At 48.7% G+C, this 27,985-nt stretch overlaps 1 protein-coding gene across 3 annotated transcripts in view; it reads left to right on the plus strand.

Annotated features, from left to right (window-relative positions):
- The first annotated feature begins 15,836 nt into the window (after positions 1-15,836).
- The window catches only part of PLEKHB2 (pleckstrin homology domain containing B2), a 676,701-nt gene continuing 664,552 nt past the window's right edge, over positions 15,837-27,985 (plus strand). For 2 of the 3 annotated variants that reach the window (XM_069213723.1, XM_069213725.1), the window contains exon 1: positions 15,837-15,946. The gene's annotated coding sequence lies outside the window, so the exon portion shown is untranslated. Of the gene's footprint in view, positions 15,947-16,016; positions 16,281-27,985 lie in introns of those variants that run through there. The other variant, XM_069213724.1, reaches the window with a different exon arrangement.

A 27,985-nucleotide genomic window follows, 5' to 3' on the forward strand; every position in this document is an offset into this window, starting at 1 on the left:
TTTGGGTCAGATTAAAACATGGGAAAGGCTTGTCCCCCTGTTTCACTGGCCTAGGATGTCAGAGGACACAAAAGAGTTTTGTAAGTCTTGAGTGACCTGCCAAGCCAGTGGCAAGACTGGTGGCACTCCAAAGGCTCCCCTTATTCCACTACCTGTGGTTGGGGTTCCCTTTGAAAGGGTAGGGGTTGACATAGTTGGCCCCCTTGACCCTCCTACTGCTTCAGGCAATAGGTTTATCTTGGTGGTAGTGGACCATGCCACAAGATATCCTGAAGCTATTCCTCTAAGGACCCCTACAGCTCCTGCAGTGGCAAAAGCCCTCCTGGGAATCTTTTCCAGGGGGGGTTTCCCAAAAGAGGTTGTATCAGACAGGGGTAGCAACTTTATGTCTGCATACTTGAAGGCCATGTGGAAGGAATGTGGTGTAACATACAAATTCACCACACCTTATCATCCACAAACAAATGGACTAGTAGAGAGGTTTAATAAAACTCTCAAACGAATGATAATGGGACTCCCTGAAAAACTCCGGAGGAGATGGGATGTCCTGTTACCTTGCCTCCTTTTTGCTTACAGGGAGGTACCCCAGAAAGGAGTGGGCTTCAGCCCCTTTGAACTCCTATTTGGGCACCCTGTAAGAGGTCCTCTAACACTTGTGAAGGAGGGTTGGGAACAACCTTTAAAAGCTCCTAAGCAAGATATAGTGGACTATGTACGTGGCCTAAGATCCAGAATGGCGGAGTACATGCAAAAGGCCAGTAAAAACCTTCAGGCCAGCCAAAAGCTCCAAAAGCAATGGCATGACCAGAAGGCTGTTCTGATTCAGTACCAACCAGGACAGAAGGTGTGGGTATTGGAGCCTGTGGCCCAAGAGCACTCCAAGACAAATGGAGTGGACCCCATCTCATTATTGAAAAGAAGGGGGAGGTCATCTACTTGGTTGACCTGGGCACTGCCAGGAGTCCCCTTAGGGTGCTCCATGTCAATCGCCTAAAACCCTACTATGACAAGGCTGATCTCACCCTGCTCATGGCAACAGATAAGGGACAGGAAGAAGAGAGTGACCCTCTCCCTGATCTCTTCTCTTACACAGAAGAGGATGCTCTAGTGGAAGGTGTAGTTTTGGCAGACTGTCTTACTGCTGAGCAGAAAGACAACTGCATAAATCTCCTAGGTCAGTTTTCTGAACTCTTACACAGAAGAGGATGCTCTAGTGGAAGGTGTAGTTTTGGCAGACTGTCTTACTGCTGAGCAGAAAGACAACTGCATAAATCTCCTAGGTCAGTTTTCTGAACTCTTTTCAACTGTGCCAGGCACCACATCTTGGTGTGAACACACAATTGATACTGGAGACAGCATGCCTGTCAAAAGTAAAATCTATAGGCAGCCTGACCATGTCAGGGACTGCATAAAGCAAGAAGTTCAGAAAATGCTTGACTTAGGAGTGGTTGAACATTCTGAAAGCCCATGGGCCTCTCCTGTGGTGCTTGTATCAAAGCCTCACTCAAAAGATGGAAAAAGGGAGATGAGGTTTTGTGTAGATTACAGAGGTCTCAACCAGGTAACAAAAACTGATGCTCACCCTATACCCAGGGCAGATGAGCTCATATATACACTGGCATCTGCCAAGTATCTAAGCACCTTTGATTTGACTGCAGGGTATTGGCAGATTAAGTTATCAGAGGATGCTAAAGCAAAAACTGAATTTTCGACTATTGGAGGGCACTATCAATTTACAGTAATGCCATTTGGTTTGAAAAATGCACCTGACACTTTTCAGAGGTTGGTGAATACAGTCCTGCAAGGGTTGGAGGCTTTCAGTGCAGCATATCTGGACGATCTAGCTGTCTTTAGCTCCACCTGGGATGATCACCTGGTCCACCTGTGGAAAGTTTTGGAGGCCCTGCAGAAGGCAGGCCTCACTATCAAGGCTTCAAAGTGCCAGATAGGGCAGGGGAAAGTGGTTTATCTGGGACACCTGGTAGGTGGAGAACAGATTGCACCACTTCAGGGGAAAATCCAGACAATCATGGATTTGGTTCCCCCTACAACACAGACCCAGGTGAGAGCCTTCCTAGGGCTCACTGGGTATTACAGGAGATTCAATAAAAACTATGGCTCCATAGCAGCCCCACTTCATGATCCCACTTCCAAGAAGATGCCTAAAAAGGTATTGTAGACAGCTAGCTGCCAGAAAGCTTTTGAGGAGCTCAAACAGGCCATGTGCACTGCACCTGTCCTAAAAAGCCCATGTTACTCCAAGAAATTCATTGTTCAAACTGATGCATCTGAATTAGGGGTAGGGGCAGTCTTATCACAACTCAATTCTGAGGGCCAGGATCAACCTGTTGCTTTTATCAGCAGGAGGTTGACACCTAGAGAAAAGCGTTGGTCTGCCATAGAGAGGGAGGCCTTTGGTGTGGTCTGGGCACTGAAGAAGTTGAGGCCATACCTGTTTGGCACTCACTTCATTGTTCAGACAGACCACAAACCTCTACTTTGGCTAAAAGAAATGAAAGGTGAAAACCCTAAATTGTTGAGGTGGTCCATACCTCTACGCGGAATGGACTCTACAGTGGAACATAGACCTGGGAGTACCCACTCCAATGCAGATGGATTCTCCAGATATTTCCACTTAGACAATGAAGACTCATCAGGTCATGGCTAGTCTTATTGTCCTTCGTTTGGGGGGGGGGTTGTGTAGGAAAGTACCATCTTGCCTGGCATGTTACCCCCATATTTCACTGTACCATTCTGGCATTGGGGAGACAATTCCATGATCCCCCGGGTCTCTAGCACAGAACCTGGGTACTGCCAAACTGCCTTTTCAGGGTTTGCACTGCAGCTGCTGCTGCTGCCAACCCCTCAGACAGGTTTCTTCCATCCTGGGGTCCAGCCAGGCCTGGCCCAGGAAGGCAGAACAAAGGACTTCCTCAGATAGAGGGTGTTACACTCTCTCCCTTTGGAAAAAGGTGTCAGGGCTGGGGAGGAGTAGCCTCCCCCAGCCTCTGGAAATGCTTTGATGGACACAGATGGTGCCCATCTCTGCATAAGCCTGTCTACACCGGTTCAGGGATCCCCCAGCCCTGCTCTGGCACGAAACTGGACAAAGGAAAAGGGAGTGACCACTCCTCTGACCTGCACCTCCCAGGGGAGGTGCCCAGAGCTCCTCCAGTGTGCCCCAGACCTCTGCCATCTTGGATTCAGAGGTGTGCTGGCACACTGGACTGCTCTGAGTGGCCAGGGCCAGCAGGTGACGTCAGAGACTCCTTCTGATAGGCTCTTACCTGTCTTACTAGCCTATCCTCCTTCCTAGGTAGCCAAACCTCCTTTTCTGGCTATTTAGGGTCTCTGCTTTGGGGAATTCTTCAGATACCGAATGCAAGAGCTCACCAGAGTTCCTCTGCTTCTCCCTCTTCACCTTTTGCCAAAGGATCGACCGCTGACTGCTCAGGACGCCTGCAAAACCGCAACAAAGTAGCAAAGACGATTACTGCAACCTTGTATCGCTTCATCCTGCCGGCTTTCTCGCCTGTTTCCTGGTGGTGCATGCTCTGGGAGGTAGCCTGCCTCCTTCTTGCACCAGGAGCTCTGAAGAAATCTCCTGTGGGTCGACGGAATCTTCCCCCTGCAACCGCAGGCAACAAAAGACTGCATCACAGGTCCTCTGGGTCCCCTCTCAGCACGACGAGCGTGGTCCCTGGAACTCAGCAACTCTGTCCAAGTGACTCCCACAGTCCAGTGACTCTTCAGTCCATGTTTGGTGGAGGTAAGTCCTTGCCTCCCCACGCTAGACTGCATTGCTGGGTACCGCGTGATTTGCAGCTGCTTCGGCTACCGTGCACTCTTCCCGGATTTCCTTTGTGCACAGCCAAGCCTGGGTCCCCAACACTCTATCCTGCAGTGCACAACCTTCTGAGTTGTCCTCTGGCGTTGTGGGACTCCCTTTTGTGAGTTCGGGTGGACTCCGGTTCACTCCTCTTCCAAGTGCCTGTTCCGGTACTTCTACGGGTGCTGCCTGCTTCTGTGAGGGCTCCCTGACTTGTTGGGCGCCCCCTCTGTCTCCTCATCCAAGTGGCGACATCCTGGTCCCTCCTGGGCCACAGCAACATCCAAAAACCCTAACCGCGACCCTTGCAGCTAGCAAGGCTTGTTTGCGGTCTTTCTGCGTGGGAACACGTCTGCAAGCTTCTTCACGACGTGGGACATCCATCCTCTAAAGGGGAAGTTCCTAGTCCTCTTCGTTCTTGCAAAACACCAAGCTTCTTCCATCCGGTACCAGCTCCTTTGCACCCTCAGCTGGCATTTCCTGGGCATCTGCCCACTCTCGACACTGTCACGACTCTTGGACTTGGTCCTCTTCTCCTACAGGTACTCAGGTCCGGAAATCCACTGTTGTTGCCTTGCTGGTGTTGGTTTTCCTTGCAGAATCCCCCTATCACAACTTCTGTGTTCTCTGGGGGTTGTAGGTGCACTTTACACCTACCTTACAGGGTCTTGGGGTGGGCTATTTTTCTAACCCTCACTGTTTTCTTACAGTCCCAGCGACCCTCTACAAGTTCACATGGGTTAGGGGTCCATTCGTGGTTCGCATTCCACTTTTGGAGTATATGGTTTGTGTTGCCCCTATACCTATGTGCTCCTATTGCAATCTATTGTAACTTTACAGTGCTTGCATTAATTCCATGCTATTACTGCATATTTTTGGTATTGTGTACATATATCTTGTGTATATTTGGCATCCTCATACTGAGGGTACTCACTGAGATACTTTTGGCATATTGTCATAAAAATAAAGTACCTTTATTTTTAGTATATCTGTGTATTGTGTTTTCTTATGATATTGTGCATATGACACCAGTGGTATAGTAGGAGCTTTGCATGTCTCCTAGTTCAGCCTAAGCTGCTCTGCTATAGCTACCTTCTATCAGCCTAAGCTGCTAGAAACACCTCTTCTACACTAATAAGGGATAACTGGACCTGGTATAGAGTGTAAGTACCCCTTGGTACCCACTACAAGCCAGGCCAGCCTCCTACAGTCGTCTTGCTACTTTATTGCGGTTTTGCAGGCTTCCTGGAGCAGTCAGCAGTCGATCCTTGGCAGAAGTTGAAGAGGGAAGTGCAGAGGAACTCTGGTGAGCTCTTGCATTCGTTATCTGAAGAATACCGCAAAGGAGAGACCCTAAATATCCAGAAAAGGAGGTTTGGCTACCAAGAAAGGAGGATTGGCTACCAAGAAAGGTAAGAGCCTATAAGAGGGGGTCTCTGACGTCACCTGCTGGCACTGGCCACTCAGAGCAGTCCGGTGTGCCCTCAACACCTCTGTTTTCAAGATGGCAGAGGTCTGGGATACACTGGAGGAGCTCTGGGCACCTCCCCTGGGAGGTACTGGTCAGGGGAGTGGTCACTCCCCTTTCCTTTGTCCAGTTTCACACCAGAGCAGGGCTGGGGGATCCCTGAACCGGTGTAGACTGGCTTATGCAGAGATGGGCACATCTGTGCCCATCAAAGCATTTCCAGGGGCTGGGGGAGGCTACTCCTCCCCAGCCCTTCACACCTATTTCCAACGGGAGAGGGAGTAACACCCTCTCTCAGAGGAAATCCTTTGTTCTGCCTTCCTGGGCCAGGGCTGCCTGGACTCCAGGAGGGCAGAATCCTGTCTGAGGGGTTGGCAGCAGCAGCAGCTGCAGTGGAAACCCCGGAAAGGCAGTTTGGGAGCACCCGGGTGCTGTGCTAGAGACCCCGGGGGATCATGGAACTGTCCCCCCAATACCAGAATGTTATTGGGGTGACAATTCCATGATCTTAGACATGTTACATGGCCATGTTCGGAGTTACCATTGTGACGCTATACATAGGTAGTGACCTATGTATAGTGCACGTGTGTAATGGCGTCCCCACACTCACAAAGTCCGGGGAATTTGCCCTGAATGATGTAGGGCCACCTTGGCTAGTGCCAGGGTGCCCACACAGTAAGTAACTTGCCACCCAACCTTCACCAGGTGAAGGTTAGACATATAGATGACTTATAAGTTACTTATGTGCAGTGAAAAATGGCTGTGAAATAACGTGGATGTTATTTCACTCAGGCTGCAGTGGCAGGCCTGTGTAAGAATTGTCTGAGCTCCCTATGGGTGGCAAAAGAAATGCTGCAGCCAATAGGGATTTCCTGGAACCCCAATACCCTGGGTACATAAGTACCATATAGCAGGGAATTATATGGGTGTACCAGTGTGCCAATGAGAATTGGTAAATTTAGTCACTAGCCTGCAGTGACAAATTTAGAAAGCAGAGACAGCATAAACACTGAGGTTCTGGTTAGCAGAGCCTCAGTGATACAGTTAGGCACCACATAGGGAACACATACAGGGCACATACTATGAGCACTGGGGTCCTGCCTAGCAGGATTCCAGTGAGACATAGGCAAAAACAAACATACATACAGTAAAAATGGGGGTAACATGCCAGGCAAGATGGTACTTTCCTACAATGACACACACACACGAACCCGTCACCATTCAGACACACACACAAATCCGCCAGCCCAAAGGTCAGTGAATAAAGTGGCAGGAGCAAAACCCACACCGTTAACGCCAACAGAACAACACCCACAACATCATGAGTCACGAATCATCACGGCGGACATTCAATGGAGATAAACCATTGGCGGTACATACCGCTGCGCTCAAAATACAGACGCACTAACAAAACAGCACCACATTGGACAATTCAAACTACACACACCTGACAGCCATACACATCCCACTCCCACACACACACACACCACTATAAAAGACACAATCAAGGTCCCCAAAAACCTTTACGACTACAAACCATTGCCAACAGACTGACATCACACATACTAATAAGACCAGACCCACACACCACCATCACCTATACACCACCCACACACCTTAGAACACACACCCCAACACATCACCCTACACACCCTCACACACCATGGAACCACAACGACACCCCAGATTCTCTGAGGAGGAGCTGAGGGTCATGGTGGAGGAAATCATCCGGGTACAGCCACAGCTCTTTGGATCACAGGGGCAGCAGATATCCATTGCTAGGAAGATGGAGCTATGTCGGTGAATTGTGAACAGGGTCAACGCCATGGGACAGCACCCCAGAACAAAGGATGATATCAGGAAGAGGTGGAACGACCTACGGGGGAAGGTACGTTCCCTTGCAGCAAGACACCAACTCGCTGTACAGAGGACTGGCAGTGGACCCCCACCTCCTCCCCCACAACTAACAACATGGGAGGAGCAAGTCTTGGCAATCATGCATCCTGAGGGCCTGGCAGAAGTAACATGAGGACTGGACTCTGGTAAGTCAACTCTCCATTTCGATCACCCCGCTACCTGCATGCCATCACATTCCCCACCCTCACCCTCACTCCCATCACTCCACCACTTCCCACACGTCACACCATCACATCTCACTCATCCCAATGCCAAGCTCTGCATGCTCTATCAATGCATGGACACCCCTCACAGCCCTGCATGGACGCCCATCACTAAAGCATGCACACTAGAGACAATCGGCTAGGCCACCAAATAACAACTCACACAAGGCAAAGCTACCAGGGCAATAACAAACATAGAGAGCAACCCACCCATGCACAAGATGTCACACACAGAAACAATAACACTGCATTTACATCCTCACAGGTATCCCAGCCAATGTCACTGGAGAAGAGGTGCCAGCAACATCGAGTCCCCCACAGAAGAGGCCCACATTGATGACAGCAGCTTTGGTCGCCTGGATGTGGATGACCAACCTGGCTCATAAGGGACCTCCGGACAGTTGGTTACCCAGCCACAATCTCACACCACCACAGAGCCTCCCCCTCAGGAAACACCACCACAGTACACACCCAGGGGGCCCATACCTCTGTCCCCAGGACACGTCAATCAGCAGTGTGTCCATCACTACAGGGACCTCAGGGCACCCCACAAAACACAGGACAATCAGGGGTCAGTGGCAGTGGGCACACGGTTCAGGGGACAGAGGCACAGGACAACAGGGAAGCTGGGAGGACTGCTGTGTGACAGTGGGAGGGTAGGCCCAGGGAACCGACCCTCCAGGAGGCACTCACTGTGATCCTGGGAGCCTACCAACATTCCCCGAATATGCTGGGCCAGTTCATGGACAAGATGCAAGAGAACATGTGGCTGCAGGGGGGACAGTACCTGGGGATCAGGGAGGACTTGAGGCTATTAACACCACCCTGGTCTCCATTGCACGGGTGCTGGCAGACATGGCCAACAGTATGAGGGAGGCAGTGGCACACCACCGGGCCCCTGACACTAGCCTGACTACTGAACAGCCCTCTACCTCCACTGCCGCTAGTGGACAGGAGGCCCCGCCACAGGACCAACAGGCAACCAGCACCCCTCCCCCTGCAGAAGGACAACCAACCTGCAAATGTTTCCTAGGATCCAGGCAGAAGCCAGAGACTGTTGCCAAGACCACCAGGAAATCAGACTTTCCTGATTGTCACCCTTTTGTCCCACTCTGTCACCCTGTCCACCTTGAACTGCCATTGCTCCCATTCCTATGCCCCCTTGGACACTGCACCTGTGATACACATAGACTGGACTCTACCCTGGACTTTCCTCCCCATCAGCCCACCCCTTTGCACTACCCCCTCTTCTTCAGAGCACTGCAATAAATACACTTTGAAAAAATACAAGTATGGTCTATGTCAAATGATTTCAAAAGATATTCGTTTAACAAGGTTCAAACATTGCAATTCAACTGTTCACTAATGTTTACATAGGAAAGACCTGTAGTTGGCTGCACTGATCACACCAGGAGCAATAGTGGGGCACCAACATCTGCAGACAGAGATTCCAAAGAGTACAGTGAGTGGTCATAGAAGTAGGAATTCACAGCCTGCCAGTGACAATGTTACACATCAAACTGTAAATGAAACGATGGAAGCTCCCTGGTGATGGCAGACACCTCTGTGACCACCCCAGCTACAGGTACAGCCGCCACCCCCACACCAGCACCGCCCTCCCAGCAGCCCCTCAGTAAGTTACCTGTGCCCACTCACCCAGGAGGGTGGGCATCTCCTTCGCCCCAGGCACCTCAGGCCCTGCCCCGTCAGCCCTGCTGCCCTGGGTGAGGAGGCTATTGACCTCCTGCGATCCATCTCTGTTGGTCAGTCAACCATTGTGAATGCCATCCAGGGGCTTAATTGCCAGGGCAATCCAGGGATTGCCACTGTGTTTCCAGCTGGATCCACAAGGGCTTGTCTTGTGTATGTAAGTACAATCCTTATTTTGTTCTAAGGGTCCAGAGACAGAATCACTTCTGCTGCCTCCTTTCTGTGGGTCTTGTGGGGTGACTATCTGTAAGTGCAATCTGCACAGAGGCACTGAGATTCCCTGTTGCTGTGGGAAGTTCTGGGCCCTAACCTGTGTACAACCTTAGTGGTAACCCCAGTGTGTTTGTCCATTAGTAATCTGTTTCCTGATTGTTCAAACTAAGGTTGCTCTGCTTTTACTTTCCTGTTTCCTGTGCCTGTCCATAGCTGTCCTTTACCGTGTATGCCTTGGGCTGCTCTTTTGCCCCAGTACACTACCTCTTTGGGATATTCTGTGACCTCAAGGGGTTTCCCAACCAGAGTCCTGATCAGACCCACCCGAAACAGTGACAACCTTAGCATTCCACTCAGTGCTTAATTTGTAAATAAGGAGGTGCTGGTGCTCAAAGCCATCCTCTTAAACACGAGGCTGCTGTAATTAAATCTGCCAGCACTGAATACTGAGGCGGCGTAAGCCTGAAGCCATCTCGGGCCTCTTCAATCCATTTACAGCCACTCCCTGCCCCTTCAGCTCATCCTGCAGCTTTCTACGTTCTCCCTTTATGACGCTTCTTCGTTTTTCCTTCTTCTGTCTTTTCCATATGTGTCTTTTGCTCCCAGCAAATGCTTGAGGCATAAGAATAAGCTCTGGCCCTCAAAAGTAAGTGCTGGTGCTCAGCACCGGAAACAACAGGCACTGATTCCACTATTTTAGTATATGGCTTGTCCCCCCTTAAGGGGCTCTAGCTATTTTCTGCTATTTCTTACCAATCCTTATTGTTTTCCTAAGCTAATTCCTAGTACTTACAGTGTATATATAGTGTATACGTACCTCCAGTTGGGGGTCTGCCTATAGTAATCTAGTTCATTGTTACTGTAATAAAGTTCCTTTTATTTTTGCAACACTGTGTGGTTCCTCTTGTGTGAGAAAAATTACTGTGGTATTACAAGTGCTTTATACTCCTCCTAGATAAGTCTTGGCTGCTCACCACAGCTACCACTAGAGAGTCCTGGTTTTCTAGACACTATTCACACTCTAATAAGGGTTGTCTGGACACAGTATAAGGTGTAAACACATAGGTGTCACCACACACCAAGCCAGCCTTCCTGCACTTGTCTGCAAAAGCAATGCTGTCTCCCGCAGGAGGCGGGAGCTGACTTGGACCACCGGGCCTTCAGGGTCCCCCTGCAGTCCCCAACAAGGGTAACTGGGTGCCCTGGGGGGCACCCAGGTGACATGGTCGGGCCCAGGGACCGAGATTGAACAGGGGATGGGAGCTGCAAGGCCACCCTCTGGGGAAAAAAATATATTTTGAGGCTGGGCACTGGGGGATGGGGCACCCAAGTATTAAATCAGCTGGGGAGGGGACCCCGTGGCGCCCCTCCTCCATTTAATAAAGGCCAGGCCCCAGGAAATGGGGTCCCAGGGCCGCGCGGTCCCTCTATTGAATTGTAGCGGGCCCCAGTTGATGACGGCCCCGGGGCCAAAATTGGCTGAGGGAGGGGGGCTACGGATGCCTCCTTACCCGCATGTCCATTCATCCAACGATGTAGCACTAACAAGTTAGCCAGTGGAAAGTACTGCAGATGGATAGACATTTTGTGCAAAATTGTGGGCTCATGTTTGATAAATGAGTAGGTGAAATTCCATTCCGGCCATGATGCTCATTTCACAGCAATTAAACCTCATCAGGAAGCACTTACACATATAAACGTACCAGGTGCCCCAGTTAAAGCTCCACTTTTGGAAAGGAAAAATGATCCTAACTTCTGGGCTTGGCAAAGGCAAAGCAAGTGTGTTTACTCTGAGATTATACATTAAAAAACGATCTGAAATCCTTCTTGGAGGTGAATGCACTTTCACTTATTGGAGCACAATCAGACACTCTCACAGTCACTCTCACACCCACCTAGACCCTGTCACACCTTCTCTCACACCCAGACAGAACTCTCACAGCCACTCTCACACCCAGAGACACTCACACGCAGAGGGACAGGCCCTGCGGCCAACTGCCACTGTGGACACCCAAAGGCAGTGCACAGCGTGGAGTTGGGTGGTTAGGGAGGCTGTCCGCCTGCAGACAACCCCCACTGCACACGGCTAAAGGCTGTGTGCTGCAGTGGTTGGATTAATGTATAGTAATAAAAAATACTTTACTGTAAAAAAAAAAACATAAAAATTCACTGAAAAAACAAAGGTTACAGAAACATAGTTAGGAAATAGAATTTAAAAGACCTTAGCAATTCGGTTAAAAAACCAAAGTTTACAGGGATGTTATAGTTAGGTTCTGAATTTAGTCGCACAAAACCAGAAAAATTCAGCAGCTATAGTTAGAGTTACTTCAAGTAACTATAACTCGCAGCCTAAGGTAACTAAAACGTGCGTGAGTGTGAGTAAATTCAGAACTTAACTATAATGTCCCTGTAGGCTTTGATGTTTTTCATATAGATATATATATATATACACACACACACATATATATACTGTATATATATGTACATTGAATAACAGTAGTTGAAGAAATATCTTTTGGAATTATAAGGTCAAAATTGGAGATCAAACAAGATGTTGTGTTCTTAGTAAAACGATTGGTGTACCCGTATGTGTTCCCTTTAAGCAGAATGGGAGGGGCATTGTGCCTCTTTTATAAATAGCACTTGCACTTTGTCTGTTTTCATGGCCAGTGGAAGGCTACGGCCAAAACGTGTTGCCACGACATTGAAATGGAAGTCTGTTCGCATATAAGTAAATAAAATTGTGAAAAGAACCAGAGTGTGCCGCCATCATCTGTGACCTCTATGTGACTTGTGAAGGGTTACTGTGCCACAGATGGGAGTGTATGGTGATTTAATACAATATATATATATATATATATATATATATATATATATACATATATATATATATATATGTATATTCCTTTCACCATCCACGTATGATGCTGCGCTGCATGAGTGAGGCAAGGCAGCACAGCAGGTGGCTTTTTAAACAATTCAATGTACTTTAGTGGGGCTGGAGCGGCACCCTCCTGTTCTGGGCTCAACAAACACCATCGCGTAGGTAAGACACCATCACAATTCTCACCTATGGAGGTCGAATGGATTTTTGGACTTGGTGAAGGAGGTAGTTTTTAGAAACATTCAATCACAAATCAATGCCATCATACCATAACCAATACTGGACGTCATAAACAATGTAACTCTAAATCAAACTGAATAAAGTTTCAAAGCTTTATTACAATCCCAAAATCATGTGCAAAACTAAACTATAAACATACATGAAAACCATAGGCTGACCAAAGCATCTGAAAAGATTTAGGCTCTCATTATGACTTCGGTGGTCTTTTCTCAAGACGGCCAAAGCCCTGGGTGCCAGAAGACCGTCATATTACGAGTACTAAAGTATAATTTGGGAAGAAATCCTCCAGTAGTCATGCTGGCGGTGGGAGGCATGGGATGCGCAGGGGTGGTTCCACTGCGGGCCCCACCCCACCAAAAGAACTCCGCCAGCCGTATTAGGACCTGTAATACGGCCTGGCGGTGTCCTGATGGCGGGGTGCTGCCAGAGGTGGAAGCGCCTGTTCCCATTCCCTGGCGGACGACCTCCTCACCGGACAAGGCAAGTCGATCATCGACAGGGTTTGGGGGGTGCTGTGTGAGTGGGTGTTGTCTGCATGTATGACTGTAAGTGTGTATGCGTGTGTGAATGGGTGTTTGAATGTGTGTATGCATGTGTGAATGGGTGTGTGAATGCGTGTAAGATTGTTGAAGTGAGTGCATACTAGACTGTTTGTGTGAATGTGTGTATGTATGCATGTGAGTGAATGTGTGTATGTATGCGTGTGAGTGAATGCATGTATGTATGTGTGAGTGAATGCGTGTATGCAAGTGTTGGTGAATGATTGTATGCAGGGCGCATTGTGTGTGTGCATGTATGTGGGGAGGGGAGTGCTGTTCTGGAATGGTGGTGGGAGAGGGGGTGCTGTTCTGGAAAAGGGTTACGGTGTGCTGGTATGGAAGGAGGGCTGGAGGGATTATGAAATTGCAGGGGGGGGGTTGGGGGAGTCATCTGCCAGTGACAGGAATTAAATTCATGTCACTGGTAGCCTTTACACCAGGGTTTTCATGGTGGTGCTACTGCCGTGGAATCCCTGGTGGAAAGCCGACTCATGATACCGCCGGCGGTCTTCAGTGGACCACTGGGTCGGAGATGCTGATCTCCTGCCCGGCTGTCCAACCGCCCTGCCGGTGCAAGTGGAGATGTGGCGGTTTGGCACACTCATAATGTGGTGGTCTTCACCGCCTGCCCGTCAGCACAATGTTTTCTTGTTAAACGTAGTGTCAGAATGCAAAAAGCAGGCACAAATGTCCACCATATTTTTAATGTGTACGTTTTCACTTCTAAATTATTTTTTTCTGTTAAGCTTTTAAAACTGACGATTTTTTAGCTGCCATATGCTACTTCTATTCCTCTTATTTATTACTAAAATTAGACATCTCTCAGTGGTGTAAAGAGAGAGCTCTTTAAACAGCGTAACCTCTGTTCTTGGTGTTCCTGTGTTATGAGAGGGTTGGAGCAAACATAAGCCTGCACCACACTGTGATGAACGTGCATGCTCACCCGACCTGTTCTAAAACAACGGGACTTATCTTTATTTCAGCAAAAAGTGTTGGGATGCCAAACTGGGACTGTCCAGGCAAATCCAGGAGGTCTGTTCACCCTAATCCAAGTTTTCTGCTTTACATTTTGTGACTTGTAGTCTGTGAACACATAATGGTCAGAAAAGGACTGCAGTTTCGAGAATGCAAAGAAAATCCTGGCCTGGAGGAACTATCTGCTCAAGCATGGACCTTATAAAATTGATAAACCTGAGGTGATACAGTACAGACAAATCACAAGAGTGTTGCAAAGTAAAGCTTGCAGAATCAGGGATAGTGCGTTTACATTTTATATTAAAACTGGCTTCTGTTATGAAAGGAACCGGTTGTCTTGCGTCAAACACCCATAAAATACAAAGGAGATACAGGTAAATTAAGGTGTTTTGTTTGGTAGTCTAGTTCTGGGCAGTAATTTGTTATGAGAAAACAGCGCACATCCTACCATTTCATTTTCCTGGTCTCAGATTTATACCACACAGTGATATAGAGGATAAAGCACCCCGCCATACATTATAATGATATTGCAATTAACTGAGGAGTTCTATTACCATATAGAGGAATGAGGCTGGGGCAAAGTTCCTTTATAACGTTACGGACCTCCAAGGTAACATGCAGCATACTTATCATGCATACCAAGGTGCACTTTACCCCGTATAATAAATGATCACACCATCACCTTTTCCACAAAACACTTAAAACCTTGGTGCAAAGCTCTTTTATATTTAAGTGAGATAATGTTTGCAAACATGAAGAATAAAAATAAAACCTCTAGTGCAAAATTAAACACATCAAAAACCTAATTATCATTTGTGTAGATATTGGAGACAGTTAAATGTAAGTCCGTTTTTTTATTTTTATTTTTAAAAAGCTGCACTACCTCAGGATGTGTAGAAACATATAGAAAGATTCTAGTTTTTCTCTCACTATCCAAGGAGTTCACAAAATATGCCTGCTCTCCCGGCTTATCATTGTAAGTTAAAGCAAGCATTTGCAATGCAATGGTTCTCCCGTTTGCTCAAGTTAGAGCTATCAAGGTTGTAAATTCCTAACTGGACTTTTCTTGACACATAAATTGAAAATTAAAAGTTAAACAGTTGACATAAGCAAACCAGTTCAAAGCGCCATGGCTACTATGAGCGTGAAGGAGAGACACAAAAGAAAAAAGAAATTTGCTCACAGTCAAACGTATCGGCAAACATACGATTATCCATGTAACAGGGTTGATGGCCAAGGTGGTAACAAAACTGCCCCAAGGAGGACCAAACCTAAAGCATTTACCAATGACAACAAAGGATTTTTTAAAGGCAAGCCCAGGAACAAGTGATAGTGATGGCTGTGCAGTTGGCGTGGTTAAAAGCACTCAACCTAAGAAATAGAGCAGACGTTTACTTTACTTCAAACAGCTGCTTCAATTATGCCCCCGACCTGATCAGCCTTTCAATCAACTGCTGGCTCTGACAGCAGGCATTGTGACGTCAGAACTCGACTGTAATAACTTATAATAGTCGAGTTCTCGACCGTAAAAACTTATAATAGTCGAGTTCTGAAGTCTTTTATTCGTGATCAGCAACCGGGTCCGTCGCAAGTCGCCGAATATAAAGAATTAGAGAGTAGCTTTGATACAGGGATTACAGAATCCTACGTATCACAATAACGATACATTATTTTTATTGGGCTAAGTAACAAATGTTATTTAGTTTGTTCCTGTTGGCTGAGCAAAGTCTGCCAGTTTTGGCTGCTATATATATATATAGCAGACATTGAGCTTAAACACCGTGAGTTGGTGAAAGGCGAAATGATAGGGTGTTTTTGTGGAAGTATTTCACAGTCGCTGCTCACATTCAGTAATCAACTGATATCCTTATGTGGGCTGGAGCATGTTTCGAGCGTTTTTCCAGAAGCAATTGGTCTTTGTGTACGTGGGGGGGCCTGGAACATAGACGACAGCTTTAGACAGAACAGGTAAGGCGATGCGGGGAAAGTTGAACAGGGGGAGGGAGGATGGAGCTGCCACTCTACTCATTTTAAACATACATTTAGACCTGACTATTACGTTGAACGTATGGTGGAAACCGAGTCCTCTGCGCCTTAACATTAATACGTAGGGAAGGGCCAGAAGCTATTCCACATTGGATGAGGGCGACACCACCCTCATCCTCATACAGAGATGGTGCACACTGAGTTGCACCACCCTCTATACAGAACCAATGAAAGACTGTGTTCGGCAGTAACCCCTACCTGAAGGCGTAGCGAATGGGCTCTTCTGATCGCTGGCCCGCTCCACCCAAGGACCAAGGTACTCTAAATTTGTAAATTCTCAGTCTCCTCTTTTTCGAATTCCATCCAGCAGCGGAACCCCCAGGAGTCTTTTATCGTGGATGCGCTGTGCGTGGATGGTTCCTGGGTAAATTTGCTTGTCGAATGTTGCCCAGAAGTCTTTGGCAAGAGGCCTAAGACGAAACCAGAACGTGTTGGGTCAATCAAAAGTAATTGTTATATCTTAACCTGTAAATGTTTAAATAGTAGCAGAGTCGGCCTTTGGGTCAACAGCGACGCTGGGCGAATAATAAACTGGTCCTGGCTACGATGTTAGCACCTCATAAACTAATGGTTCCGTGTACCCAAAGCACCCCACATAACACCTCTTACACTCTTCTAATGCAAAGAACAGTTAGCGTACTGTAGCTGCTTTGATTGTAAGCACAGAACAAGTATAGGACAGCCCCTCCTCCTCCCCCCACGCGTTCAAGCGTCACGTGTGTGTCCGAGGCAGCTACAATATAGTTAGCAGTGATACTTCATTCTTTAGGCAATAACCCCATGGCTCATTCCACACGTTCATCCTGTCTTGTTGATCTGTCTGGTGCTTTCTGCTTTGGTTAACACCTTGGCTTCTAGGTCCTACCAATGCTAACCCTATTTGGCTATTTGGTGTGGTTCATGCTTAGGCTTCCATAACTTTTTGCGCACATAAGTTATCCACGCCAAAATTGTGTCCTTTTTAGGTCGAGAGTTAGTGTTCGGCCTGCTGTATTCTAAAGTATACAATAGAGTGAGTTCTAGCGTTTTGATTTGTTAGTTGCAGTGTCCTTCAAAAATCCTTGCTTGCTAGTGGTCATTTCTGCCTTTTTTTCACTTTGGGAGCAGCACAAAGTACTGTGTAATTACGCTGTGTCCTGCTTATCTCTTCTGTAAGGGACTTTTTCTTTCAGTATTGGCCTGTTTGCCTTGCACTGTGGGTGTGTGTCCAGTCCCTCCTCCCCACCAGCTCCCTCTAAACATAAACCAACATCATAGGGGGGCTTTTCCAGGGCCAGCTTGCTCTTGCTCGCTTCCTCTTGTTATTTTCAGTCTGTGTGGCAATAAAAGTCAAGTCAGTAATTTACAACGCTATGAGCTCTAACTCGAGCAAACACAACACCATTGCATTCCAAATGCTTGTTTCCCTTACTTTCCCACTTCCCCGCTGCTTCGAATGAAGAGTGCCCCTGGCATTCCTGCCCTCTGTCTCACTCCGCCCTGCGTGAATTACAGAGCATCCCCGGCCTGTTGAGCCCAAGGACTATGAGGGCTGTTCGTAGCGTGATCTGTGATCTTCCCTCGAGATAATGGGGCCCCAAAGGAGGTAAATACAGGGAAGCTTCCCTTTTCATTTGCAGTGCATTCTTGCTTTCCGTTTAGCTTAGTTGTAAACGAGGCTATAAATCAGGCTGTTATCCTGGTCACATTTGGTCTTTGTCGGATCACTGCACCCTCTCTCCACTGCCTGGCTCCCGCGTTCCTTGGCATGGATTTTCAAGGCACTCTGAACGTGCATTGAGCACGAGCACTTCCCTCTAAGTGTGTTTGTTTTTGTGGTAGTATGGCCTCAGTAGGTGCTTTAACATCGTGCTTCACCTCCCGGGTTATTACGTTTTAAACAACATCGGCTGATGGTTGCTGGCTTATCAAGACACTCATAACGTGCACTGAGCAGGAGCAACTCCCTAAAAATGTGTTTGTTTTGGTGGTAGTACGGCTGCAGTAGTCACTTTAACATGGTGTGTCATCTCCCTGGTTATTAAGTTTTATACAACGTCGGCTGATACTTGCTGGCTTAGCGCGGCACTCTGAACGTGCACAGAGCACGAACACTTCCCTCAAAATGTGTTTGTTTTGGTGGTAGTATGACCACAGTAGGCACGTTAACATCATGCTTCATCTCCTGGGTTATTAAGTTTTAAACCGCACCGGCTGATGGTTAGTGGCTTAGCAGGGCACTCCGAAAGTGCACCGAGCACGAACACTTCCCTCAAAGTGTATTTGTTTTTGTGGTAGTTTGACCGCAGTAGCTGCTTTAACACCCGCTTCATCTCCTGGGTTTTTAACATCCCAGGTTATAGTCAAGCTTACTCTATTGCTTTAAGCATAACGCAAACACAAGTATCGTGTTTGTTTTGCACAACAACACAAATTGTATTGCTTGAAAGTCGACAGCGATGTGGGAAATGCACGAGCACTGGTTGGAGCACGTCCTTCAATGGCTCCTGTTCTGCTTGACGTGATCAGCGGGGCTCGCGCTTCATGGACGCTGCGCTCAGCTCTCATCATTTCAGCCTATGAAACCTTTAGCTTTTAATATAACGAAAAACACGTTAAACCCCTCTTTCCACTATGTTTCAATTCTAACAGACTGCAGGATTGAAATGCAACTTCTAGAAACCTTTCTCTTTTTCTCTTCAAAGCAGCATGTTTAACATTTCTATTTTGTTAAAGGAAATTTGTCCAAATAAACTGCCAAAAATTACTACCTTTACATATACGTACACTAACTATATGGTGTTAATTTAAAAAAAGTAAATTACATGACGGTCCTTTTCACGCACATAAATACATTTGGGGTAAAAGCAGACGAGTGCTATCTTTCACCTACAAACAAACCAGTCACTGCAAACACACTCCCATACAAATAAATTGATTGATGTGCCTTGTACGGCACTTTAATTTTAAAATACCACAATAGTTTTAAAAACAAGATTAGTCATCATGTGCTTTTCCATTTCACAAAAAAATGAAGGTACGGCTGCATACGTTACATCTGGTGACACAGGTTCCTGTCCTCACATCCATTAACATATCTGAACATTTACAAGAAAACAGTACTAAAAACAATCTAAGAAATGTTCAAAGGTCATCAGGGTAAGACCCTCCACAGTGGTCACCAGGGCAAGACTCTCCGCAGTAAATGGAAGCTCTTTAGTTCTATGGAGGGCCACTGGAATTATGTGACAGGGTTGACCAATTTATGTGGCAAGAAAAGTCCAGTTATGCATTTACAACGCCAATATCTATAACTCAAGCAAATGCGAGACCTATTGCATTTGCAAATGCTTGTTTCCAACATCCTGGGGATTCTAAAGATGCCCATGGTTTCTGGATTCCCCTAAAATGGACTGAGAAAACAGGAAAAATATACCAAAATCGTATGAGTTTTTTGATAAAAGTAGGTGATAAGTGCTCCAGATAAAAGTGTCTGTTTGTTCCCTAAAAATAGCATCCACAAAAGGTTTGCTGATCTAAAGTCACCGTCTTCCTAGCTTTCAGGTACATACAGTGCTGAATCAAAAATACTAATTTTGTACCACAGTTTTAGTATTTTTCTAAGAGTTAGCCTAGTTTCCCTATTTTTTGTGCTCTCATCCTACTTTCAGTTTGTGGTGGAAGCCAGTGTGAAACTCATGGGTGATCCAGACAAGCTAGAGATTTCTGAAAAGTAGACACAATTCTGAATTCAACAAGGGTCATGTGTAGATCTTCCAAAGTTTTCCAAAGGAAAATAACTTCACAAAAAGAATTATTGAAAATGAGTAGGAAAAAGCAGACCTATGTGACATTGTTTTCATCTGCAACTTTTTGTCACAATGGCAGATTGGCAAAAGCAATAAACCATTATATCTGGTAGATCCTTGTGGTTGTAGGGGCATATAAGGTTTGTAGATTCTCCAAGAACCCAAGGTACCCAGAGCAAACATCTGAGCTGCACTGTACAATGTTTTTTGTTTGAGTACCAAGCGTAGACCAATTTTTATACACAAAATAGGCAGAGTGAAAACTGGGTATCAAGGAAACTTATGTATTTCTGGAATGAGCACAAGATATAGATTGTAGGAGCAGTGGTTATTTCTACATCTCCGAATTTCTAGTACCCGTACTAGCATATGATTTGGAGGATATTTTCTTATGCACGCAGCACATTTTTCCAACGCAAAACTGACCCTCTTTTTTTAAGGGGGTAGCTCTAGATTTTGGACCCCTTCTCAGCTTGCACTTTGGGAAACCTAGTGTAGGAAAGTACCATCTTGCCTGGCATGTTACCCCCATTTTCACTGTATGTATGTTTGTTTTTGCCTATGTGTCACTGGGATCCTGCTAGTCAGGACCCCATTGCTCATAAAGTATGCCCTGTATGTGTTCCCTGTGTGGTGCCTAACTGTATCACTGAGGCTCTGCTAACCAGAACCTCAGTGTTTATGCTCTCTCTGCTTTTAAAATTGTCACTGCAGGCTAGTGACTACTGTAATTTTACCAATTCTCATTGGCACACTGGAACACACTTATAATTCCCTTGCATATGGTACCTAGGTACCCAGGGTATTGGGGTTCCAGGAGATTCCTATGGGCTGCAGCATTTCTTTTGCCACCCATAGGGTGCTGCTTCTTTTCTTCTTTTCTTCTTCTCTGTTCTTCTGTTCTTCCTCCTCGCTCCTCGTCTGTAATCTTCTTCTGTACTCTTCTTTTCCCCGTCTTCACTCTTCTTCTCTTCTTCCTCATCTTCTTCTGTGGTCTTCTGCCCTCTGTTCTTCGTTTTCTGTATCTTCTTCTGTGTTCTTCTGTGTTCTTCTGTGCTTCCGGTCTTCCTTTCTTCTCTCCTTCCGGTCTTCTGTTCTTCTGTCTTCTATCTTCTGCCTCCTCCGTCCTCTTCTCCCCGCGCCTGCCCTCCTCCTCCTGCCTCATCCCCCTCCCTCACTCGCATCCCCCTCTCTATCTCCCCTATCTAACCCGTTCACTATCTACCTCCCTCACTCCTCCTATCTACCTATCTCTCTATCTCTCTATCCCACTATCTAACTCCCTCACTCTCCACCTCCTCCTATCTTCCTATCTCTCTATCTATTTCCCTATCTATCGATTTCCCTATCTATCTATTTTCTCTATCTATTTCTCTATCTCTCCCCCCTCCCACCACCCCCTCTATTACCTATCTTCCTATCCTCTCACTCTACCTCTCACCCACCTCTACAACACCCCCCTATCTTCACAACCCTACTCCTATCTTTCTCCCTGATCTCCTAAACCTCCTAACACTCACCCCCCTCCACCCTTAAACCCCCCTCCCCCAGCTCTTCTCACTCTACCTGTCCCCACCCTCCCTCGCGCTTTCCCACTGCGACCTCCTGCACGCCCCCGCCCCCCAGCTCCCATTCGCCCCCAGCTGACCCCTCCCCCCCCTCCTACCTCATATGGCGGCCGATGCACGACAGTGGTAGCGACCCTTGACCCAAGGGTAGGTCGCTCCCCCTGCCGCTGCAGCCCCTCCAGGTTCCTGAGTTCCTGAGACCCACCTCACAGTAAGTACCCCCCACCTCCCAGCCCCTCGCTCTGCCCCGCGCTACTCACCCTCTCTCCTGCTTCTTTTCTTCTTTTCTTCTTTTCTTCTTCTCTGTTCTTCTGTTCTTCCTCCTCGCTCCTCGTCTGTAATCTTCTTCTGTACTCTTCTTTTCCCCGTCTTCACTCTTCTTCTCTTCTTCCTCATCTTCTTCTGTGGTCTTCTGCCCTCTGTTCTTCGTTTTCTGTATCTTCTTCTGTGTTCTTCTGTGTTCTTCTGTGTTCTTCTGTGTTCTTCTGTGCTTCCGGTCTTCCTTTCTTCTCTCCTTCCGGTCTTCTGTTCTTCTGTCTTCGGCTCTTCTGCCTCCTCCGTCCTCTTCTCCCCGCGCCTGCCCTCCTGCTCCTGCCTCATCCCCCTCCCTCACTCGCATCCCCCTCTCTATCTCCCCTATCTAACCCATTCACTATCTACCTCCCTCACTCTTCCTATCTACCTATCTCTCTAGCCCACTATCTAACTCCCTCACTCTCCACCTCCTCCTATCTTCCTCTCTATCTATTTCCCTATCTATCGATTTCCCTATCTATTTATTTTCTCTATCTATTTCTCTATCTCTCCCCCCCTACCACCACCCCCTCTATTACCTATCTTCCTATCCTCTCACTCTACCTCTCACCCTCACCCACCTCTACAACCCCCCCTCCCCTATCTTCACAACCCTACTCCTATCTTTCTCCCTAATCTCCTAAACCTCCTAACACTCACCCCCTCCACCCTTAAACCCCCCTCCCCCAGCTCTTCTCACTCTACCTGTCCCCTCCCTCCCTCGCGCTTTCCCGCCGCAACCTCCTGCACGCCCTCGCCCCCCAGCTCCCATTCGCCCCCAGCTGACCCCCCCCCCCCCTACCTCATATGGCGGCCGCTGCGCGACAGTGGTAGCGACCCTTGACCCAAGGGTAGGTCGCTCCCCCTGCCGCTGCAGCCCCTCCAGGTTCCTGAGTTCCTGAGACCCACCTCACAGTAAGTAACCCCCACCTCCCAGCCCCTCGCTCTGCCCCGCGCTACTCACCCTCTCTCCTGCTTCTTTTCTTCTTTTCTTCTTTTCTTCTTCTCTGTTCTTCTGTTCTTCCTCCTCGCTCATCGTCTGTAATCTTCTTCTGTACTCTTCTTTTCCCCGTCTTCACTCTTCTTCTCTTCTTCCTCATCTTCTTCTGTGGTCTTCTGCCCTCTGTTCTTCGTTTTCTGTATCTCCTTCTGTGTTCTTCTGTGCTTCCGGTCTTCCTTTCTTCTCTCCTTCCGGTCTTCTGTTCTTCTGCCTCCTCCGTCCTCTTCTCCCCGCGCCTGCCCTCCTGCCTCATCCCCCTCCCTCAGTCGCATCCCCCTCTCTATCTCCCCTATCTAACCCGTTCACTATCTACCTCCCTCACTCCTCCTATCTACCAATCTCTCTATCCCACTATCTAACTCCCTCACTCTCCACCTCCTCCTATCTTCCTATCTCTCTATCGATTTCCCTATCTATCTATTTTCTCTATCTATTTCTCTCTCTCCCCCCCTCCCACCACCCCCTCTATTACCTATCTTCCTATCCTCTCACTCTACCTCTCACCCTCACCCACCTCTACAACCCCCCCTCCCCTATCTTCACAACCCTACTCCTATCTTTCTCCCTAATCTCCTAAACCTCCTAACACTCACCCCCCTCCACCCTTAAACCCCCCTCCCCCAGCTCTTCTCACTCTACCTGTCCCCACCCTCCCTCGCGCTTTCCCACCGCGACCTCCTGCACGCCCCGCCCCCCAGCTCCCATTCGCCCCCAGCTGACCCCCCGCCCCCCTCCTACCTCATATGGCGGCTGCTGCGCGACAGTGGTAGAGACCCTTGACCCAAGGGTAGGTCGCTCCCCCTGCCGCTGCAGCCCCTCCAGGTTCCTGAGTTCCTGAGACCCACCTCACAGTAAGTACCTCCCAGCCCCTCGCTCTGCCCCGCGCTACTCACCCTCTCTCCTGCTTCTTTTCTTCTTTTCTTCTTTTCTTCTTCTCTGTTCTTCTGTTCTTCCTCCTCGCTCCTCGTCTGTAATCTTCTTCTGTACTCTTCTTTTCCCCGTCTTCACTCTTCTTCTCTTCTTCCTCATCTTCTTCTGTGGTCTTCTGCCCTCTGTTCTTCGTTTTCTGTATCTTCTTCTGTGTTCTTCTGTGCTTCCGGTCTTCCTTTCTTCTCTCCTTCCGGTCTTCTGTTCTTCTGTCTTCTATCTACTGCCTTCGGCTCTTCTGCCTCCTCCGTCCTCTTCTCCCCGCGCCTGCCCTCCTGCTCCTGCCTCATCCCCCTCCCTCACTCGCATCCCCCTCTCAATCCCCCCTATCTAACCCATTCACTATCTACCTCCCTCACTCCTCCTGTCTACCTATCTCTCTATCTCTCTATCCCACTATCTAACTCCCTCACTCTCCACCTCCTCCTATCTTCCTATCTCTCTATCTATTTCCCTATCTATCGATTTCCCTATCTATCTATTTTCTCAATCTATTTCTCTATCTCTCCCCCCTCCCACCACCCCCTCTATTACCTATCTTCCTATCCTCTCACTCTACCTCTCACCCTCACCCACCTCTACAACCCCCCCTCCCCTATCTTCACAACCCTACTCCTATCTTTCTCCCTAATCTCCTAAACCTCCTAACACTCACCCCCCTCCACCCTTAAACCCCCCTCCCCCAGCTCTTCTCACTCTACCTGTCCCCCCCCCTCACTCGCGCTTTCCCGCCGCGACCTCCTGCACGCCCCCGCCCCCCAGCTCCCATTCGCCCCCAGCTGACCTCTCCCCCCCCACCTCATATGGCGGCCGCTGCGCGACAGTGGTAGCGACCCTTGACCCAAGGGTAGGTCGCTCCCCCTGCCGCTGCAGCCCCTCCAGGTTCCTGAGTTCCTGAGACCCACCTCACAGTAAGTACCCCCCACCTCCCAGCCCCTCGCTCTGCCCCGCGCTACTCACCCTCTCTCCTGCTTCTTTTCTTCTTTTCTTCTTCTCTGTTCTTCCTCCTCGCTCCTCGTTTGTAATCTTCTTCTGTACTCTTCTTTTCCCCGTCTTCACTCTTCTTCTCTTCTTCCTCATCTTCTTCTGTGGTCTTCTGCCCTCTGTTCTTCGTTTTCTGTATGTTCTTTTGTGTTCTTCTGTGTTCTTCTGTGCTTCCGGTCTTCCTTTCTTCTCTCCTTCTGGTCTTCTGGTCTTCTGTTCTTCTGTTCTTCTGGTCTTCTGTCTTCTATCTTCTGCCTTCGGCTCTTCTGCCTCCTCCGTCCTCTTCTCCCCGCGCCTGCCCTCCTGCTCCTGCCTCATCCCCCTCCCTCACTCGCATCCCCCTCTCTATCTCCCCTATCTAACCCGTTCACTATCTACCTCACTCACTCCTCCTATCTACCTATCTCTCTATCTCCCCTATCTAACCCGTTCACTATCTACCTCACTCACTCCTCCTATCTACCTATCTCTCTATCCCACTATCTAACTCCCTCACTCTCCACCTCCTCCTATCTTCCTATCTCTCTATCTATTTCCCTATCTATCGATTTCCCTATCTATCTATTTTCTCTATCTATTTCTCTATCTCTCCCCCCCTCCCACCACCCCCTCTATTACCTATCTTCCTAACCTCTCACTCTACCTCTCACCCTCACCCACCTCTACAACCCCCCCTCCCCTATCTTCACAACCCTACTCCTATCTTTCTCCCTAATCTCCTAAACCTCCTAACACTCACCCCCCTCCACCCTTAAACCCCCCTCCCCCAGCTCTTCTCACTCTACCTGTCTCCACCCTCCCTCGCGCTTTCCCACTGCGACCTCCTGCACGCCCCGCCCCCCAGCTCCCATTCGCCCCCAGCTGACCCCTCCCCCCCCCCTCCTACCTCATATGGCGGCCGCTGCGCGACAGTGGTAGCGACCCTTGACCCAAGGGTAGGTCGCTCCCCCTGCCGCTGCAGCCCCTCCAGGTTCCTGAGTTCCTGAGACCCACCTCACAGTAAGTACCCCCCACCTCCCAGCCCCTCGCTATGCCCCGCGCTACTCACCCTCTCTCCTGCTTCTTTTCTTCTTTTCTTCTTTTCTTCTTCTCTGTTCTTCTGTTCTTCCTCCTCGCTCCTCGTCTGTAATCTTCTTCTGTACTCTTCTTTTCCCCGTCTTCATTCTTCTTCTCTTCTTCCTCATCTTCTTCTGTGGTCTTCTGCCCTCTGTTCTTCGTTTTCTGTATCTTCTTCTGTGTTCTTCTGTGCTTCCGGTCTTCCTTTCTTCTCTCCTTCTGGTCTTCTGTTCTTCTGGTCTTCTGTTCTTCTGGTCTTCTGTCTTCTATCTTCTGCCTTCGGCTCTTCTGCCTCCTCCGTCCTCTTCTCCCCGCGCCTGCCCTCCTGCTCCTGCCTCATCCCCCTCCCTCACTCGCATCCCCCTCTCTATCTCCCCTATCTAACCCGTTCACTATCTACCTCACTCACTCCTCCTATCTACCTATCTCTCTATCCCACTATCTAACTCCCTCACTCTCCACCTCCTCCTATCTTCCTATCTCTCTATCTATTTCCCTATCTATCGATTTCCCTATCTATCTATTTTCTCTATCTATTTCTCTATCTCTCCCCCCCCCCCCACCACCCCCTCTATTACCTATCTTCCTATCCTCTCACTCTACCTCTCACCCTCACCCACCTCTACAACCCCCCCTCCCCTATCTTCACAACCCTACTCCTATCTTTCTCCCTAATCTCCTAAACCTCCTAACACTCACCCCCCTCCACCCTTAAACCCCCTCCCCCAGCTCTTCTCACTCTACCTGTCTCCACCCTCCCTCGCGCTTTCCCACTGCGACCTCCTGCACGCCCCGCCCCCCAGCTCCCATTCGCCCCCAGCTGACCCCTCCCCCCCTCCTACCTCATATGGCGGCCGCTGTGCGACAGTGGTAGCGACCCTTGACCCAAGGGTAGGTCGCTCCCCCTGCCGCTGCAGCCCCTCCAGGTTCCTGAGTTCCTGAGACCCACCTCACAGTAAGTACCCCCCACCTCCCAGCCCCTCGCTATGCCCCGCGCTACTCACCCTCTCTCCTGCTTCTTTTCTTCTTTTCTTCTTTTCTGTTCTTCTGTTCTTCCTCCTCGCTCCTCGTCTGTAATCTTCTTCTGTACTCTTCTTTTCCCCGTCTTCATTCTTCTTCTCTTCTTCCTCGTCTTCTTCTGTGGTCTTCTGCCCTCTGTTCTTCGTTTTCTGTATCTTCTTCTGTGTTCTTCTGTGCTTCCGGTCTTCCTTTCTTCTCTCCTTCCGGTCTTCTGTTCTTCTGTTCTTCTGTCTTCTATCTTCTGCCTTCGGCTCTTCTGCCTCCTCCGTCCTCTTCTCCCCGCGCCTGCCCTCCTGCTCCTGCCTCATCCCCCTCCCTCACTCGCATCCCCCTCTCTATCTCCCCTATCTAACCCATTCACTATCTACCTCCCTCACTCCTCCTATCTACCTATCTCTCTATCTCTCTATCCCATTATCTAACTCCCTCACTCTCTACCTCCTCCTATCTTCCTATCTCTCTATCTATTTCCCTATCTATCTATTTTCTCTATCTATTTCTCTATCTCTCCCCCCTCCCACCACCCCCTCTATTACCTATCTTCCTATCCTCTCACTCTACCTCTCACCCTCACCCACCTCTACAACCCCACCTCCCCTATCTTCACAACCCTACTCCTATCTTTCTCCCTAATCTCCTAAACCTCCTAACACTCACCCCCCTCCACCCTTAAACCCCCCTCCCCCAGCTCTTCGAACTCTACCTGTCCCCCCCTCCCTCGCTCTTTCCTGCCGCGACCTCTGGCACGCCCCCGCCCCCCAGCTCCCATTCGCCCCCAGCTGACCCCTCCCCCCCCTCCTACCTCATATGGCGGCCGCTGCGCGACAGTGGTAGCGACCCTTGACCCAAGGGTAGGTCGCTCCCCATGCCGCTGCAGCCCCTCCAGGTTCCTGAGTTCCTGAGACCCACCTCACAGTAAGTACCCCCCACCTCCCAGCCCCTCGCTCTGCCCCGCGCTACTCACCCTCTCTCCTGCTTCTTTTCTTCTTTTCTTCTTTTCTTCTTCTGTTCTTCTGTTCTTCCTCATTGCTCCTCGTCTGTAATCTTCTTCTGTACTCTTCTTTTCCCCGTCTTCACTCTTCTTCTCTTCTTCCTCATCTTCTTCTGTGTTCTTCTGTGTTCTTCTGTGTTCTTCTGTGTTCTTCTGTGTTCTTCTGTGTTCTTCTGTGTTCTTCTGGTCTTCTGTCTTCTGCTCTTCTGCCTCCTCCGTCCTCTTCTCCCCGCGCCTGCCCTCCTGCTCCTGCCTCATCCCCCTCCCTCACTCGCATCCCCCTCTCTATCTCCCCTATCTAACCCGTTCACTATCTACCTCCCTCACTCCTCC

This window comes from Pleurodeles waltl, chromosome 11 (assembly GCF_031143425.1).
Source record: "Pleurodeles waltl isolate 20211129_DDA chromosome 11, aPleWal1.hap1.20221129, whole genome shotgun sequence".
In the NCBI taxonomy this organism is placed as follows: domain Eukaryota; kingdom Metazoa; phylum Chordata; class Amphibia; order Caudata; family Salamandridae; genus Pleurodeles; species Pleurodeles waltl.